The sequence below is a fragment of the Gorilla gorilla genome, chromosome 21 (assembly GCF_029281585.2).
Source record: "Gorilla gorilla gorilla isolate KB3781 chromosome 21, NHGRI_mGorGor1-v2.1_pri, whole genome shotgun sequence".
Classification (NCBI taxonomy): domain Eukaryota; kingdom Metazoa; phylum Chordata; class Mammalia; order Primates; family Hominidae; genus Gorilla; species Gorilla gorilla.
Genome location: NC_073245.2, coordinates 43,235,951 through 43,250,124, shown reverse-complemented (window position 1 = coordinate 43,250,124; position 14,174 = coordinate 43,235,951).

Below are 14,174 nucleotides of genomic sequence, written 5' to 3'. Positions count from 1 at the left end.
AATTGGATATTTGGAGCTCTTTAGGAAAAGTAGTTATCTTCAAATAAAAACTACACAGAAGCATTCTGGGAAACTTCTTTGTGAATTGTGCATTTATCTCACAGAGTAGAATCTATCTTACCACAGAGTTGAACCATTCTTTTGATTGAGCAGTTTTGAATCTCTCTTTTTGTAGAATCTGCCTGTGGATATTTGGAGCGCTTTGAGGCCTACAGTGGGAAAGAAGATATCTTCATTTAAAAACTACACAGAAGCATTCAGAGAAACCTCTTTGTGACGTGTGCATTAAACTCACTGAGTTGAACTTATCCTTTGATTCAGCAGTTTCGAATCTCTCTTTTTGTAGAATCTGTCAGTGGATATTTGGAGCCCCTTCTGGACTATGGTGGAAAAGGAAATTTCTTCCAATAAAAACTACACAGAAGCATTCTGAGAAACTTCTTTTTGATTTGTGCATTCATCTCAAAGTGTTGAAACTTTCTTTTGAATGAGCAGTTTTGAACCATTGTTTGGTAGTATCTGCAAGTGGATATTTGGAGAGCTTTGAGACCTATTGTGGAAAAGGAAATATTGTCACATAAAAACTACACACAGGCATTCTGAGAAACTTCCTTGTGATGTGTGCATTCATCTCACGGATTTGAATCTTTCTTTTTATTGCGGAGATTTGAAACACACTTTTTATAGAATCTGCAAGTGCATATTTGGAGTGTTTTGAGGCCTACTGTGGAAAAGCATACATCCTCACATAAAAACTACACGGACGCATTCTGAGTAACTTATTTGTGATGAGTGCATTCACCACACAGAGTTGAAACTTTGTTTTGATTGACTAGTTTTGAAATACTGTTTTTGTAGAACCTGGAAGTGGATATTTGGAGTGCTTTGAGACCTACTTTAGAAAAGAAGATATCTTCACATAAAAACTACACAGAAACATTCTGAGGTACTTCTTTGTGATGTGTGCATTCATCTCACAGACTTGAACGTTTCTTTTAATGGAGCAGCTTTGAAACACTGTTTTTATAGTATCTGAAAGTGGATATTGGGAGTGATTTGAGGCCAACTGTGGAAAAGCAAATATCCTCCAACAAAAACTTCACAGAGGCATTCTGAGAAACTTCTTTTTGATGTGTGCATTCATCTCACAGAGTTGAACATTTCTGTTTATTGAGTAATTTTGAAAAACTCTCTTTGTAGAATCTGCAAGTGGATATTTGGAGCACTTTTTGGCCTATGGTGATAAAAGAAATATCTTGATATAAAAACTACACAGAAGCTTTCTTAGAAACTTCTTTGTGATGTGTGCATTCAACTCACAGAGTTGAAACTATCTTTTGATTGAGTAGTTTTAAATCTCTTTTTTTTGTAGAATCTGCAAGTGGATATTTGGAGCCCCTTGCAGCGTATGGTGGAAAAGGAAATATCTTCAAATAAAAACTACATAGAAGGATTCTGAGAAACTCCTTTGTGATGTGTGAATTCATCTCACAGAGTTGAACCTATGTTATGATTTGCCAGTTATGAAACACCGTTTTTGTAGAATCTGCAAGTGGATATTTGGAGTCCTTTGCACCTATTGTGGAAAAGGATATATCTTCACATAAAAACGACACAGAAGCATTCTGAGAAACTTCTCTGTGATGTGTGCTTTCAACACACAGAGTTGAACATATCTTTTGATGGAGCAGTTTTGAATCTCTGTTTTTGTAGAATCTGCTAGTGAGTATTTTGAGCCCTTTGCAACCTACGGGGGAAATTAAATATCTTCAAATAAAAACTACACCGAAGAATTCTGAGAAACTTTTTTCTGATGTGTGCACTGAATTCAAAGAGTTGAACCTATCTTTTGATTCAGCAGTTTTGAATGTCTCTTTTTGTAGAATCTGCCAGTGGATATTTGGAGTGCTTTGAGGCCTACAGTAGAAAAGAAAATAATTTCACATGAAAACTTCACAGAAGCATTCTGACAAACTTCTTTGTGATGTGTGATTTAAACTCACAGAACTGAACCTATCTTTTGATTCAGCAGTTTTGACCACTGTTTTTGTAGAATCTGCAGTGTATATTTGGAGCCTTTTGTGAGCTACGGAGGAAAAGTAAATCTCTTAAAATAAAATTAAACAGGCATTCTGAGAAACTTCTTTGTGAGGTGTGCATTCATCTCACAATGCTTAAACTTTCTTTTGATTGAGCAGTTTTGAAACACTCATTCTGCACAATCTGCAATTGGATATTTGGAGCGCTTTGACCCATAGTGTGGAAACAGAAATATCTTCAAATAAAAACTACACAGAAGCATTATGAGAATCTTCTTTCTGATGTGTGCATACGTCTCACATGGTTGAACCTATGTTATTATTGAGCAGTTTTGAATCTCTCTTTTTATAGTATCTGCAAGCGGATATTTGGAGCCCTTTGCAGCCTAAGGTGGAAAAGGAAATATCTTCAAATAAAAATTACACAGAAGCATTCTGAGAAACTTCTTTGTGATGTGTGCTTTCATCTCGCAATGTTGAACCTATCTTATGATTAAGCAGTTTTGAAACACTCTTTCTGTAGAATCTGCAAGTGTATATTTGGAGTCCATGTGGCCTATTGTGAAAAAGGATATATCTTCACATAAAAATTACACAGAAGCATTGTGAGAAACTACTTTGTGATATATGCATTAAACACACAGAGGTGAACCTACCTATTCATTGAGCAGTTTTGATTCCCTCTTTTTGTAGGATCTGCAAGTGGACATTTGGAGCCCTTTGCGGCCTATGGATGAAAAGGAAATATCTTCAAATAAAAACTACCCAGAAGCATTCTGAGGAACTTCTTTGCTATGTGTGCATTCAACTCACAGAGTTGAACCTATCTTATGATTCAGCAGTTTTGAAACACTGTTTTTGTAGAATCTTCAAGTGGATATTTGGAGTGCTTTGAGGCCTACTGTGGAAAAGGAAATATCTTAACAAAAAAACTGCACAGAAGCATTCTGAGAAACTTCTTTGTGATGTCTGCATTCATCTCACACGGTTGAATCTGTCTTATGATTGAGCAGTATTGAAACAATCTTTTTGTAGAATCTGCAAGTGGATATTTGGAATGCTTTGAGGCCTATTGTAGAAAACAAAATATCATAACGTAAAAACTACACAGAAGTATTCTGATAAACTTATTTGTGATGTGTGCATCCATCTCACAGATTTGAAACTATCTTACGATTTAGCAGTTTTGAAACACTCTATTTGTAGAATCTCCAAGTGGATATTTGGGGCGTTTTGAGGCCTATTGTGGAAAAGGAAATATCTTCACATAAAAACTACATGGAAGCATTCTGAGAAACTTCTTTGTGAAGTGTGCATACATCTCACAGAGTTGAACCTATCTTATGATTGATCAGTTTTGAATCTCTCTTTTTATAGAATCTGCAAGTGGATATTTGGAGCCCCTTGCGGCCTATGGTGGAAAAGGAAAAAATCTTCAAATAAAAACTACACAGAAGCATTCTGAGAAACTTCTTTGTGATGTGTGCATTCATCTCACAGAGTTGAACCTTTCTTATGATGGAGCATTTGTGAAATACTCTTTCTGTAGAATGTGCAAGTGGATATTTGGAGCGGTTTGAGGCCTATTGTGGAAAAGGAAATATCTTCACGTAAAAGGTACACAGAAGCATTCTCAGAAACTACATTGTGATGTGTGCATTCACCTTACAGAGATGAATCTTTCTTTTGGTTGAGCAGTTTTGAAACACTCTTTTTGTAGCATCTGCAAGTGGATATTTGGAGCTCTTTGAGGCCTATTGTGGAAAAGGAAATATCTTCACATAAAAACTACACAGAAACATTCTGAGAAACTTTTCTGTGATGTGTGCATTCAGCTCATAGGATTGAAACTATTTTATGATTGAGCAGTTTTGAAACACACTTTTTGTAGAATCTGCAAGTGGATATTTGGAGTGCATTGAGGCCTCCTCTTTAAAAGGAAATATCTTCACATAAAACATACACAGAAGCATTCTGAGAAACTACTTTGTGATGTGTGCATTCATCACACAGAGTTGAACATTTCTTTTGATTGAGCAGTTTTGAAACACTCTTTTTGTAGAATCTGCATTTGGATATTTGGAGAACTTTGATGTATATTGTGCAAAAGGAAATATCTTCAAATAAAGACTACACAGTAGCATTCTGATAAACTTCTTTGTGACTTGTGAATTCAACTCATAGAGTTTAACCTATGTTTTGTTTGAGCAGTTTTAAATTTCTCTTTTTGTAGAATCTGAAGGTGGATACTTGGAGGGGTTTGAGGCCTACTGTGGAAAAGGAAATATCTTCATGTAAAAGGTACACAGAAACATTCTCAGAAACTACGTTGTGATGTGTGCATTCAACTTACAGAGATGAATCTTTCTTTTGATTGAGCAGTTTTGAAACACTCTTTCTGTAGCATCTGCAAGTGGATATTTGGAGCTCTTGGAGGCCTATTGTGGAAAAAGAAATATCTTCACGTAAAAACTACACGGAAGCATTCTGAGAAACTTCTTTGTGATGTGTGCATTAAGCACACAGGGTTGAACCTATTTTATGATGGAGCAGTTTTGAAACACTCTTTTTGTAGAATCTGCAAGTGGATATTTGGAGCGCATTGAGGCCTCCTCTTTAAAAGAAAATATTTTCACTTAAAGACCACACAGAAGCATTCTGAGAAACTTCTTTGTGATGTGTGCATTCATCTCACAGAGTTGAACCTTTCTTTTTATTGAGCAATTTTGAAACACTTTTTGTAGAATCTGCATTTGGATATTTCGAGAATTCTTATGCATATTGTGCAAAAGGAAATATCTTTAAATAAAAACTACACAGTAACATTCTGATAAACTTCTATGTGAATTGTGAATTCAACTCACAGTGTTTAACGTATGTTTTGTTTGAGCAGTTTTGAATCCCTCTTTTTGTAGAATCTGAAAGTGGATATTTGGAGCGCTTTGAGGCCTATTGAGGAAAAGGAAATATCTTCACATAAAAATTTCACATAAGCATTCTGAGAAACTACTTTGTGATGAGTGCATTCATCACACAGGTTGATTACTTTTGATTGAGCAATTTTGAAACACACTTTTTGTAGATTCTGCAAGTGGATATTTGGAGGGCTTTGAGGCTTGTTTTGAAAAAGGAAATATCTTCACGTAAAAACTATACAGAAGCCTTCTGAGAAAATTCTTTGTGATGTGTGCATTCAACTCACAGAGTTGAACCTATTTTTTGATTGAGCAGTTTTGAATCTCTCTTTTTGTAGATTCTGCAACAAGATATTTGGTGTCCTTTGCAGCCTATGGTGGAATTGGAAATATCTTAAAAAAAAAAAAAAACGACACAGAAGCATTCTGAGAAACTTCTTTGTTATGTGTGCATTCATCTCACAGAGTTGAACCCCTCTTTGGATTGAGCAGTTTTGAAACACACTTTTTGTAGAATCTGCAATTGGTTATTTGGAGTGCTTTGAGGCTTATTGCCTGAAAGGAAATATCTTCACATAAAAACTACACAGAAGCATTCTGAGAAGGGTCTTTGTGTTGTGTGCTTTCATCTCACAGAGTTGAAACTTTCTTTTGATTGAGCAGTTATGAAACACAGTTTTTGCACAACCTGCAAGTGCATATTGGGAGCGCTTTGAGGCCTACTCTGGAAAAGCAAATATCTTCACATAAAAACTACACAGAAGCATTCTGAGAAACTTCTTTGTGATGTGTGCATTTATCTCAAAGAGTTGAACTTTCTTTTGATTGAGCAGCTTTGTAACACTCTTTTTGTAGAATCTGCAAGAGGATATTTGGAGCACTTTGAGGCCTACAGTGGAATAGGAAATATCTTCACATAAAAAATACACAGAAGCATTCTGAGAAACTTCTTTGTGATGTGTGCATTCAACTCACAGAGCTGAACCTTTCTTTTGATTGAGTAGTTTTGAAACACTCTATTTGTAGAATATGCATGTGGATATTTGGAGTGCTTTGAGGCCAACAGTTGAACAGCAAATATATTCACATAAAAACTACACAAAAGCATTATGAGAAACTTCTTTGTGATATGTGCATTTATCTCACACAGTTAAACCTTTCTTTGGTTTGAGCAGTTTTGAAACACTGTCTTTGTAGAAACTGCAAGTGGATATTTGGACGGCTTTGAGGCCTATTTTGGAAGACGAAATATCTTCACATAAAAACTACACAGAAGCATTATTAGAAACTTCTTTGTGATGTGTGCATTCATCTCACAGAGTTGAAACTTTTTTTGATTGAGCAGTTTTGAAACACTGTTTTTGTATAATCTGCAAGTGGATATTTGGAACTCTTTGAGGCCTATTGTGGAAAAGGAAATATTTTCACTTAAAGACCACACAGAAGCATTCTGAGAAACTTCCTTGTGATGTGTGCATTCAACTCACAGATGTTAATCTATCTTTTGATGAGCAGTTTTGAAACTCTCTTTTTGTAGTATCTGTAGGTGTATATTTGGAGCCGTTTGAGGCCTATGGTGGAAAAGGAAATGCCTTCACATAAAAACAAGACAGAAGTATTCTGAGAAACTCCTTTGCAATGTGTGCATTCAAATCACAGAGTAGAACCTGTCTTTTGATTGAGCCTCTTTGAAACTCTCTTTTTTTAGTATCTGTAAGTGGATATTTGGAGCCTTTTTTTGCCTATTGTGGAAAAGGAAATGCCTTCACATAAAACAGACAGAAATATTCTGAGAAACTTCTATGTGATGTGTGCATTCTTTTGATTGAGCAGTTTCAAAACAATCTTTTTGAAGTATCTGCAAGTGAATATTTGGAGCACTTTGAGGCCTATTTTGTAAAAGGAAATAGCTTCACATAAAAACTACACAGAAGCTTTCTGAGAAACTTCTCTGTGATGTGTGCATTCAACTCATGGAGTTCAAACTATTTTATGATTGAGCAGTTTTGAAACACTCTTTTTGTAGAATCTGCAAGTGGATATTTGGAGTGCATTGAGGCCTCCTCTTTAAAAGGAAATATCTTCACATAAAACATACACAGAAGCATTCTGAGAGACTATTTTGTGACGTGTGCATTCATCTCACAGAGATCACACTTTCTTTTCATTTAGCAGTTTTGAAACACTCTTTTTGTAGAATCTGCAAGTGGATAATTGGAGCGCTTTGAGGCCTAATGTTGAAAAGAAAATATCTTCACATGAAATCTACACAGAAGCATTCTGAGAAACCTCCTTTTGATGTGTGCATTCAACTCACAGAGTTGAACCTTTCTTTTCATTGAGCAGTTTTGAAAAACTCTTTATGTAGAATCTGCAAGTTGATATTTGAAGCGCTTAGATTCCTATTGTGGAAAAGGAAATATCTTCACATAAAAACTGCACAGAAGAATTATGAGAAACTTCTGTGCGATGTGTGCATTCATCTCACAGTGTTGAATCTTTCTTTTCATTCAGCAGTTTTGAAACTTTATTTCTGTAGAATCTGCAAGTGGATATTTGGAGCGCTTTGAGGCCTATGTTGGAAATGGAAATATCTTCACATAAAAACTACACAGAAGCATTCTGAGAAACAAGATTGTCAAGTGTGCATTAAACTCACAGAGTTGAAACTATATTTTGATTGAGCAGTTTTGAATCTCTCTTTTTGTAGAATCTGCAAGAGGATATTTGGAGCCCTTTTTGGCCTATGGTGGAAAAGGAAATACCTACACATAAAAACTACAAAAGAGATTTCTGAGGAACGACTTGGTCATGTGTGCCTTCATCTCACAGAGTTGAACCTTTCTTTTGATTGAGCAGTTTGGAAACACTCTTTTTGTAGTATCTACAAGTTGATGTTTGGATCGCTTTGAGGCCTATGGTGGAAAAGGAAATATCTTCACATGAGAACTACACAGAAGCATTCTGAGAAACTTCTTTGTGATGTGTGCATTCAACTCGCAGATTTGAACCTGTCTTTTCATTCAGCAATTTTGAAACTCTCTTTTTGTAGAATCCACAGGTGGATATTTGGAACCCTTTGCTACCTGTGGTGGAAAAGGAGATATCTTCACATAAAAACTACACAGAAGCATTCTGAGAAACTTGCTTGTGATGTGTTCATTCACCTCACAGAGCTGAACATTTATTTTGATTAAGCAGTTATGAAACAGTCTTTTTAAAGGATCAGCAAGTCTATATTTGGAGTACTTTTAAGCCTATTGTGTAAAAGGAGATATCTTCACATAAAAACTACAAAGAACCATTCTGAGAAACTTCTTTGCAATGTGTGCATTCATCGCACAGAGTTGAACCTTTATTTTGATTGATCAGTTTTGAAACACTCATTTTGTAGAATCTGCAAGTGGATATTTGGAGCGCTTTGAGGCCTATGGTGGAAAGAGATATATCTTCACATAAAAACTACAGAGAAGCATTCTGAGAAACTTCTTTGTGATCTGTGCACTCATCTCACAGAGTTGATCCTTTCTTTTGATTGAGCAGTTTTGAAACTCTCTTTTTGTAGCATCTGCAAGTGGATATTTGGAGCCCTTTGTGGCCTATGGTGAAAAAGGAAATATTTTCACAGAAAAACTACACAGAAGCAAACTGGCAAATGAGGCAGCAGTCAAGATGGCCAAATAGGAACAGCTCTGTTCTACACCTCCCAGCGTGAGTGATGCAGAAGATGGGTGATTTCTTCATTTCCATCTGAGATACCGGGTTCATCTCACTAGGGAGTGCCAGACAGTGGGCACAGGATAGTGGGTGCAGCACGCCATACATAGGCCAAAGCAGAGCGACACATTTCCTCACTTGGGAAGTGCAAGTGGTCAGGGAGTTCCCTTTCCTAGTCAAATAAAGGGGCGACAGACGGCACCTGGAACATCGGGTCACTCCCACCCTAATACTGCACTTTTTCAATGGTCTTCAAAAATGGTGCACCAGGAGATTATATCACACACCTGGCTCATAGGTCCCTATGTCCACAGTGTCTCACTGATTGCTAGCACAGCAGTCTGTGATCAAACTACAAGGTGGCAGTGAGGCTGGGGGTGGGGCGCCCCCATTGCCCAGGATTGCTTAGGTAAACAAAGCTGCTGGAAAGCTAGAACTGGGTGTAGCCCACCACAGCTCTAGGAAGCCTGCCTGCCTCTGTAGGCTCCACCTCTTGGGGCAGGGCACAGACAAACAAAAAGACAGCAGTAACCTCTGCAGACTTAAATGTCCCTGTCTGACAGATTTGAAGAGAGCAGTGGTTCTCCCAGCACACAGCTGGAGATCTGAGAACAGGCAGACTGCCTCCTCAAGTGGGTACCTGATCGCTGAACCCGGAGCAGCCTAACTGGGACACACCCCCCAGTAAGGTCAGACTGACACCTCACACGGCCGGGCACTCCTCTGAGACAAAATTTCCAGAGCAAATATCAGACAGCAGCGTTCGTGGTCCACAAAAATCCACTGTTCTGCAGTCACTGCTGCTGATACCCAGGCAAACAGGATCTGGAGTGGACCTCTAGGAAACTCCAACAGACCTGCAACTGAGGGTTCTGTCTGTTAGAAGGAAAACTAACAAACAGAAAGGACGTCCACACCAAAAACCCATCTGTACATCACCATCATCAAAGACTAAAAGTAGATAAACCATAAAGATGGGGAAAAACAGAGCAGAAAAACTGGAAACTCTAAAAAGCAGAGTGCCTCTCCTCCTCCAAAGGAATGCAGTTCCTCAACAGCAATGGAACAAAGCTGGACGGAGAATGACTTTGACAAGTTGAGAGAAGAAGGCTTCAGATGATCAAACTACTCCGAGCTACAGGAGGAAATTCAAACCAAAGGCAAAGAAGTTAAAAACTTTGAAAAAAATTTAGACGAGTGTATAACTAGAATAACCAATACAGAGAAGTGCTTAAAGGAACTGATGGAGCTGAAAGCCATGGCTCCAGAACTACGTGAAGAATGCAGAAGCCACAGGAGCCGATGTGATCAACTGGAAGAAAGGGTGTCAGTGATGGAAGATGAAATGAATGAAATGAAGCAAGAAGGGAAGTTTAGAGAAAAAAGAATAAAAAGAAACGAACAAAGCCTCCAAGAAATATGCGACTATGTGAAAAGACCATATCTATGTCTGATTGGTGTACCTGAAAGTGATGCGGAGAATGGAACCAAGTTGGAAAACACTCTGCAGGATATTATCCAGGAGAACTTCCCCAATCTAGCAAGGCAGGCCAACATTCAGATTCAGAAAATACAGAGAACACCACAAAGATACTCCTCGAGAAGAGCAACTCCAAGACACATAATTGTCAGATCCACCAAAGTAGAAATGAAGGAATAAATGTTAAGGGCAGCCAGAGAGAAAGGTCAGGTTACCCTCAAAGGGAAGCCCATCAGACTAACAGCAGATCTCTCGACAGAAACTCTACAAGCCAGAAGAGAGAGGGAGCCAATATTCAACATTCTTAAAGAAAATAATTTTCAACCCAGAATTTCATATCCAGCCAAACTAAGCTTCATAAGTGAAGGAGAAATAAAATACTTTACAGACAAGCAAATGCTGAGAGATTTTGTCACCACTAGGCCTGCCCTAAAAGAGCTCCTGAAGGAAGCACTAAACATGGAAAGAAACAACCAGTACAAGCCACTGCAGAATCATGCCAAATTGTAAAGATCATTGTGGCTAGTAAGAATCTGCATGAACCAAGGAGCAAAATAACCAGCTAACATCATAAAGATGGATCAAATTCACACATAACAATATTAACTCTAAATGTAAATGGACTAAATCCTCCAATTAAGAGACACAGACTGGCAATTTGGATAAAGAGTCAAGACCCATCAGTGTGCTGTATTCAGGAAACACATCTCACGTGCAGAGACACATATAGGCTCAAAATAAAAGGATGGAGGAAGATCTACCAAGCAAATGGAAAACAAAAAAGGCAGGGGTTGCAATCCTAGTCTCTGATAAAACAGACTTTAAACCAACAAAGATCAAAAGAGACAAAGAAGGCCATTACATAATGGTAAAGGGATCAATTCAACAAGAAGAGCTAACTATCCTAAATATACATGCATCCAATACAGGAGCACCCAGATTCTTAAAGCAAGTCCTGAGTGACCTACAAACAGACTTAGAATCCCACACAACAATAATGGGAGACTTTAACAACCCACTGTCAATATTAGACAGATCAATGAGACAGAAAGTTAACAAGGATACCCAGGAATTGAACTCAGCTCTGCACCAAGCGGACCTAATAGACATCTACAGAACTCTCCACCCCAAATCAACAGAATATACATTTTTTTCAGCACCATACAACACCTATTCCAAAATTGACCACATAGTTGGAAGTAAAGCTCTCCTCAGCAAATGCAAAAGAACAGAAATTATAACAAACTATCTCTCAGACCACAGTGCGATCAAACTAGAACTCAGGATTAAGAAACTTACTCAAAACCACTCAACTACGTGGAAACTGAACAACCTGCTCCTGAGTGACTACGGGGTACCTAACAAAATGAAGGCAGAAATAAAGATGTTCTTTGAAATGAATGAGAACAAAGACACAACATACCAGAATCTCTGGGACACATTCAAAGCAGTGTGTATAAGGAAATTTATAGCATTAAATGCCCACAAGAGAAAGCAGGAAAGATCCAAAATTTACACCCTAACATCACAATTAAAAGAACCAGAAAAGCAAGAGCAAACATATTCAAAAGCTAGCAGAAGGCAAGAAATAAGTAAAATCAGAGCAGAACTGAAGGAAATAGAGACACAAAAAACCCTTCAAAAAATTAACGAATCCAGGAGCTGGTTTTTTGAAAGGATCAACAAAATTGATAGAACGCTAGCAAGACTAATAAAGAAGAAAAGAGAGAAGAATCAAATAGATGCAATAAAAAATGATACAGCGGGTATCACCATCATTCCCACAGAAATATGAACTGCCATCAGAGAATACTACATACACCTCTACACAAATAAGCTACAAAATCTAGAAGAAATGGATAAATTCCTTAACACATACACCTTCCGAAGACTAAACCAGGAAGAAGTTGACTCTCTGAATAGACCAATAACAGGAGCTGAAATAGTGGAAACAATCAATAGCTTGCCAACCAAAAAGAGTCCAGGACCAGATGGATTCACAGCCGAATTCTACCAGAGGTACAAGGAGGAGCTGGTACCATTCCTTCTGAAACTATTCCAATCAATAGAAAAAGAGGGAATCCTCCCTAACTCATTTTAGGAGGCCAGCATCATCCTGATACCAAAGCTGGGCAGAGACACAACCAAAAAAGAGAATTTTAGACCAATATCCATGATGAACATTGATGCAAAAATCCTCAATAAAATACTGGCAAACTGAATCCAGCAGCACATCAAAAAGCTTATCCACCATGATCAAGTGGGCTTCATCCCTGAGATGCAAGGTTGGTTCAATTTATGCAAATCAATAAATGTAATCCAGCATATAAACAGAACCAAAGACAAAAACCACATGATTATCTCAATAGATGCAGAAAAGGCCTTTGACAAAATTCAACAATGCTTCATGCTAAAAACTCTCAATAAATTAGGTATTGATGGGACGTATTTCAAAATAATAAGAGCTATCTATGACAAACCCACAGCCAATATCATACTGAATGGGCAAAAACTGGAAGCATTCCCTTTGAAAACTGGCACAAGACAGGGATGCCCTCTCTCACCACTCCTATTCAACATAGTGTTGGAAGTGCTGGCCAGGGCAATTAGGCAGGAGAAGGAAATAAAGGGTATTTAATTAGGAAAGAGGAAGTCAAATTGTCCCTGTTTGCAGACGACATGATTGTATATCTAGAAAACCCCATTGTCTCAACCCAAAATCTCCTTAAGCTGATAAGCAACTTCAGCAAAGTCTCAGGATACAAAATCAATGTACAAAAATCACAAGCATTCTTATACACTAAAAACAGACAAACAGAGCGCCAAATCATGAGTGAACTCCCATTCGCAATTACTTCAAATAGAATAAAATACCTAGGAATCCAACTTACAAGGGACGTGAAGGACCTCTTCAAGGAGAACTACAAACCACTCCTCAATGAAATAAAAGAGGATACAAACAAATGGAAGAACATTCCATGCTCATGGGTAGGAAGAATCAATATCGTGAAAATGGCCATACTGCCCAACGTAATTTGTAGATTCAATGTCATCCTCATCAACCTACCAATGACTTTCTTCACAGAATTGGAAAAAATCTACTTTAAAGTTCATATGGAACCAAGAAAGAGCCCGCATCACCAAGTCAATCCTAAGTCACAAGAACAAAGCTGAAGGCATCACGCTACCTGACTTTGAACTATACTACAAGGCTACAGTAAACAAGACAGCATGGTACTGGTACCAAAACAGAGATATAGATCAATGGAACAGAACAGAGCCCTTAGAAATAATGCTGCATATCTACAACTATCTGATCTTTGATAAACCTGAACAAAACAAGCAATGGGGAAAGGATTCCCTATTTAATAAATGGTGCTGGGAAAACTGGCTAGCCATATGTAGAAAGCTGAAACTGGATCCCTTCCTTACACCTTATACAAAAACTAATTCAAGATGCATTAAAAAGTTAAACATTAGACATAAAACCATAAAAATCCTAGAAGAAAACATAGGCATTACCATTCAGGACATAGGCATGGGCAAGGATTTCATGTCTAAAACACCAAAAGCAATGGCAACAAAAGCCACAATTGACAAATGGTGTCTAATTAAACTAAAGAGCTTCTTCACAGCAAAAGAAACTACCATCAGAGTGAACAGACAATGTTCAAAATGGGAGAAAGTTTTCACCACTGACTCATCTGACAAAGGGCTAATATCCAGAATCTACAATGAACTCAAACAAATTTACAAGGAAAAAAACGAAAAACTCCATCAAAAAGTGAGTGAAGGACATGAACAGACACTTCTCAAAGGAAGACATTTATGCAGGCAGAAAACACATGAAAAAATGCTCACCATCACTGGCCATCAGAGAAATGCAAATCAAAACCACAATGAGATACCATCTCACACCAGTTAGAATGGCAATAATTAAAAAATCAGGAAACAACAGGTGTTGGAGAGGATGTGGAGCAATAGGAACACTTTTACACTTTTGATGGGGCTGTAAACTAGTTC